This window comes from Homalodisca vitripennis, chromosome 7, assembly GCF_021130785.1.
Source record: "Homalodisca vitripennis isolate AUS2020 chromosome 7, UT_GWSS_2.1, whole genome shotgun sequence".
NCBI lineage: Eukaryota > Metazoa > Arthropoda > Insecta > Hemiptera > Cicadellidae > Homalodisca > Homalodisca vitripennis.
Window position 1 is genome coordinate 136,067,676 of NC_060213.1, and position 6,769 is coordinate 136,074,444.

Here is a 6,769-nt window from a genome sequence, read left to right on the forward strand (position 1 = left end):
AAACAATACAGTACCAAATGTAACCGAGATCATCTGAGCGAATTCTAGTGGAAAAAACACGAAATAAACAGTAATTGTTAAACAGCGAACAGAGGACGCGTAACACACATCTTTTTGACGTTTAGCCCACTGAACGGTCAGGTGCGTAGCAAGTTTGACATTTTTCATAATCAAACAATTATTCAAGATTATTAATTATCTAATTTAAATACGTTAATTATATTCTAATTGGCTGAGCTTTTGCCTAGCCTATTTGTGGAGCTGAACAAATGTCATTTTTCTGTGTCTGTCCACACAATATCTCGGAAACGAACTTACGGTCACAGTAGATGAAAACGGTCTTATAGGTATCAATAATGGAACCGAGAAAATAGCTAAACAACTAAATTCATGAAAAAACTCTCCAAACATACGAGATTTTGAGACTTCTAACCATAGAGTAAAATTTAAATATAATAGACTGGAGTCAAAGTTAAAAGTCTGACAATATTTGACTTCAGCATGCTCTTACGTTGTAGTACCCTCACTAGCTTCTTCTTCTATGGAGCAACCTGTTACCATGCACTTACGCCTCAAGGGCTTTTTGCGCACCCCAGAAGTATACCATGAGGCCTACCAGTCTATGGTTTCAGCAGTTCCACAAACTACCGAAAACAACCTATCTGGTCCTGCTACTGAACAAAGATCATGTGGCAAGATATCTGAACAAAGATTCCATCTGTACACTTTGAATATTGCATGAAACTTCATTTCTATATAGCCAAGAATGAGTTCTATGAAGGTGCATGCCCAACTATAGAGTTTGGCTGAGCGTCATTGAAGCTTATCACTCAGTAGGCTGACACAAATTCTCTTTTGTCTGCTGGGGAATGTAAATATTTCTTTTCTGGAGATTGTTTGTATCTATCTATGTACACAGGACATCCAGAGAATGAAATGAGCTATATAGATTTGAAATTTTCCATCCAACCTTAGCTATATCTCATATATCTCTAGCTATATTATATGTTGCTCTCCTTCACTGAGCCGCAAGTAATGTACAGACTTTAGGACAGCAAGAACAGAAGTAGTGTGCATCCTCCGCAACAATGTGTTAATAAACATTTTTAAAAGCGACTAATTCATAATTATTGTCTACAGTGTGTAGTATTTAGTCACTTTGGAAACTTGAAGAAAAATGTACAAAGTATAAACATTTTAAAATCAAAAAGAAATTTTTAAGATCAAATTTCAAGTGCTTGAAAGTATCTTGATAAAATTATATACAATAATGCACATTTTATTTCAATATTTTGTAATCATTGGGTACAGAGAAGCTGCTATACACTCAAGTAGTTCCTGCATTATTATCGTTACAAACTCATAATGTGCAACTGCTACTTCATGTTTCAACTTAACGGCTAGGAGTTGGATGATTCGGACCAAGTGAAACATACAACCCGGCTCTAGATCTCTGATCACATCGGTGCATCAAACTGAAGAATACATTTAATTCTAGAAATCCCCCCCCCACCCCCCCCCCCCCCCACCCCCCCCCCCCCCCACCCCCCCCCCCCCCCACCCCCCCCCCCCCCCACCCCCCCCCCCCCCCACCCCCCCCCACTTTATTCATAGGTATTACAGTCAATACATTGAATAGTGTCATTAACTGAAAAGTATTCACCATTTCATAAAATTAGGCTAATTTTACTTTCATTGCATTTTATAATTCCTTAAAAGAGTATAATACTCTTGATTGTTAGGTAAGGTCCTTAAGTAATTTGGTTAAACTTATTGAATGATGGTTTCAGCCTTAAAATGTTCTTGGAATTTTGTTCAAAAATTTAATTCCTGCATACAGAGGTTTCTTGCAAAAAAATGGCCAGAATGATGAGTGGGAATGGCAAAATCTTTACTTTGTCTGGTGTTATACATGTGAAAAATCACTATTAAATATTTGATCATGAATATCTTGTGGGTTTTAAAGATACAACTTACTTCGTAAACATAAAGGCCATAAAACTTGTAAGAATGGTTAATTTAATGAAAAGTGTTTCTTTAACTGAGGTTTTTGGGTTCAGGTTCTGAAGAATTCTAAATAGACTTATTTTGCATTTTTTAGAATAGAATCAAGATTTTTTATGGCGAGTTGCACCATATAAGGAGAATCCAAAACTGATAATTGAATGAAATGTACAGAAAAATATAAGATTTTCAGTGTATTAATAATATCACATAGGTGTTCTTAATTTGCTCAATGCATAAACACCAGATGATATTGTTTGACATAACCTTCTGGACATGTGCCGTCCCAGCTGAGGCTATGGTCCAGTTTCAAATCCAAGAAAGTTTGTTGCATTGACTTGATTAATTTCAAAATCACCTGTACAGATTTTTGGATCAGATTTATTTTTAATGTTCTTTCTTTTTTGGAAAGGAAAATGAGATTAGTCTTTTCAAGACTACGCAATAACTTATTTTTGGTAAAGTTACTGTGAAAGGTCTGTTAAATATTTTTATGCAATTTTAATTTCTATATCATTCAGGAAGGTTCATTTATATTTAAACACTTGTGTTCCAATCTGCATATAAGCAAATGCCACTTGAAGAACAGAGTTACTGGAAAATCTGTTAAAATAGCAAATCAAATTATACTTAGGTTCCTAAAATTGATCCCCCTGAGGGACGCCATGTTTTTATGAGTTTTGCATATTAGATTTGTAATGATTTACGATAATTTTTACCATCAAGATAAGGGGTTACATCTCAACACAAAACTGTATTACGTTTTTTCAAGGTAGGATTGAATCCAGTCATCAGATTTTGCCTTTTAATAACCTATTTATGTATAATTTTTCTAGTAAATTGGGAAAAGGTGGAGGAAAAAATAGAATCAAAAGCATTGCTAAGATCTATCAAAAGTCCCAACATGTTTTTTATTAACCAATCCAAAGCAATGCTATTCACATGATTCAATAAAGGAAGTGGCTGCAGTCGTCACGAATCTCCCTATTACGGAAACCAAGTTTGAAAATTAAATGGAAATTTAAAATTCATTTTGTTTCCAAATAATCAAAACAAAGGTATTTTGATTACACATAGCTCTCTCAAATATTTATGGAAATGGAAGGTAAGAGTGATACTGGGCCTGGTAATTTTCAACATTCCTTTCCTGTCGTCCTTTTTGTAAAAAGGTAATAACTTTAGACATTTTTAATTGTGATGGAAATTTCTACCCTAAACATAAAACAGATGGAATTGATAAGCATGGAGTAATTGGTTTAATTAGATGGTTTTTTTTGCCTTCTTAATTAGACTCATCGATATTTCATCGAAACCACTGCTTTTTTTGTTTTTTTAAGATTGTTTAATTATTTTTTTCTACTTTTCCTCCTCATCAATCGGCCTTACATCGAAAACATTTTTTCTGTGCTAATAACATGGCTATTTTCAGTAAAACAGGGTCTTGTCAGATGTATCAAAATTTAATTTTAGAGAATTCTGTTTTCTACAATGTTTGCTGAAATAGTATTAATTAAACATTTTCGCAAACTTTCAAAGGATTGTCAATGGTTTCACCATTTAACTTTTAATCTAATATTGTTTAATTTTTGGTTCTTTTATTACTGACCATTCATTGGTTAAGTAATTTCCCCAATAAAGTTCCCTTACTTACATTAGTAGAGACCTTTTATTAAAGCCTTTCATAAAATGATTCTTTTTATGTTCGTAAACCTTTTTTTTCTATAAGACTTATTTTATACTTCCTTAATTCTGAAAGACTATACATCTTTATTTATTATTGAATGTTTCCTGAATTAACTGGCTAAATTCTATTATTTTTTTTGTTTTTTCTAATTTCCAGATCATAAGTTTATCCATGGTTTTTAATTATTTCCCTTGTGTTTTCTACACAACTTTCCTAGGGAAAATAGAGAGTTAAAGTAAAACATTAATAAAATCATAGAAAAATATCCTATATTTACCAGTCAGGTTCCGACATATACTATAATCCTATCCACGATTCACATTCTAATGATTGTATGAAGCTATGAGTATTTATTCTCAGAAAACAATCTTAAGTTATTCTAGTTTTTAACTATTGGTGGTTTAGAGATATTAACTATCCTTGAACTTATAAATACGATAGCTGACCATCATGATCTGAGAGTTGGGTATATCAACCCTGAAACACAAACATATTTCTTTTCAATATTCGTAAACACATTGTCTATCGTACTTTCTGATCTATCTGTGATTCTAGTGGGAAAATCCACCAAATACCTCATCCCATTAGCCGTTAACATATTATCGAGATCCCTAGCATTTCTGCTGTTTTCCATCACATCAATATTTATGTCTCCTAAAACAGCAATGTTATAGTTTTTTCTTAATAAAATTTCAAACATTTTATTGAGTTTTTCAATTGATTCTGATTCATTAATTTGCTATTGGGTTTCTATAAAAACCTACAATTAATAATTTGGAATTTTTTATTGGAAGAATTCCTTTGTATTCTACCATACAGCATTCGAAAATTGTTTCAGAGAGAAGTTGATTTCTTTCATGAATGACAATGGGTTTAAATTTGATATGTATTTTTGACAAAATTATGACACCATTATACACCACCCACCTTCGAGATCTCTCACGGCAAAACTTGAATTTATTCTATAATTTGATATTTTTAATCTTTCCAAATTTGATTGAAACCATTTTATGTTCTGAAGTACAACTACGTCAGGTTTAATTTCTTCAAGTGTTATTTCGAGAGAATTCTATAGACGATTGAAGTCCTCTTATATTTTGATGGAATACAACAAAAGTGTCTAGTATCTATAGGAGGTTTAAATTTTTTCTCTAAAAAAACAGGTTTATTTTTTGTGTTATTTATGATAGAGTCTCTTACATTACTAAAAGAGTTTTTTGACCTTTCAGTAACACTTTCTTCACTGTACTGCACTTGTGGTTGCTGGCTGGGGTGTGTAGTAGGGCTGTCAGGGACAGATATCAGACTATTCCCCTCGCTCGACGTGGTGCTGCCCTTAAGCTGGTCTCATCAACTTCTTCAGGGTTAGATAGTGGAAAATCTTGATTAGAAGACGGACTCAAAGGCATCACTCGAACAAGTTTGAATATCGTAACTTGCAATAGATGAGCGTAACTCATTGACAAATTCTGGAAAGCTCTTCTTATTCCATAGTGAGTTTTTTGTTTTTTCATTATATACAACCACATTAACATTAGCTCCAGTCATCTGTTGAAATCGCACCAAGTTCTTTGAAAAAATATCAATTGAAATCTTATCTCTTGTACACCCCATGGGGGAACATATTAGTTGTTCAAGTGGTTTATTTTTAAAATCTTGAATTAGACTGTTGAAAGCTAGATTGTAATCCTGCATTGATGGCTTCTTATAATACTTGTCTTTGGTCACCAACCCATACACAGTAGGACCATTGTTTGACAGTCTGGCAGGTTAAGTGTTTGTTGATAAAATCTGATGGTTTAGGTCTTCCAAAGTGGTTTTTTGAAGATAACGGCTACTCCTGCACTCATGTTTCTTTCCTGATTTATGTCTGCAGAAATGCAGTGAGCTAGTGCAGTATTTTTGTCCGTAACCGATTTTATTATGTATTTGCCCATATGTGCTTCAGTGATTTTTATTTTTCCAATGAGGTTTCCTGGACTCAAATTTAGATATATTCCTTACTCAAGGTATTAATAATAAGGTTGGCCAGGTGATTTTTTCCCTTATTGTTTAAGTGTAACCCCTGCTCTGTAAAATGGTACCTTTTAAGTTGGTCCAAATTCAACAGTTTGGTGTTATCAATTCTGGGCAACCAACTCTCCAATGTAGTTGTTTAATAGAGTTAGTTTCTTGTTGTCCTCATGGTCACTAGGTTTATCAAACCGTTTTTGGAATGGTTGTAATAAACACAGTTCTAGACTTACTTATGGCGGTTAATTTCTGTTCAAGATCTTTGTAAATATTGTGCAGGTTATCATCTAGACTGTTGTTTGTACCTCCCATTATGATGACAGTTTTTGTTTGATCAATTGTACATGACTCCAGTACTTGCAATAATCCAGCATTCGCCCTAACATAACCAAAAGCACCCACTTTGTTGCCAACTAAAATTTTCAATTTTGGCTTGGACATTCCTTCCTTGGCTGTCAGAGCAAAAAGTTACATGAAGCTTTGAATTCTTATTTCCAATTTGCTTTCTCTGTTCTGTATGCGCATTTCCTTGACGGTGTTGTTTTCCAATTTGTTTAGCAAGTAATCTACTATGCTGCTGTGTCGATGTGTCATCAGACAAACTGTCATTTTTAGCGATTTTCACAGTTGTTAGTGGCGTCAGTAGTCTATAACAACTGTAACTGGGATTTTTGTGAGGTTTACAACGGTTTGTTCTGCTGGCTGTCAGTGGTCACAATTATTTGGTGGAGATAAGTTTGCCCTTACCGTTTTCCATAATTTACTTGAGTCCAGTTATTGTTATTTAATGTTGCTTGTTACTTGGGTTCCCTTATTTTCTTTGTGTGTGTGTTTTTCGTGATTTGTAGGGTTGAATGTAGGTTTTAACATCATTGTTTTAATTGTGCTGGCTTTTATTTTAAACTTGTGTGTTATTACTGTACAACATAGCTAGTTGAAACCGTTTATTGGATATTTCCCACTCAGTTACATAAGGAAACATTTTTCCCACTCTTTACAGTGTATTTTTTTCTGAAATAAGCTGCAAGACAATTTCAGTGAACATCACCATATACACACCACAGTCCT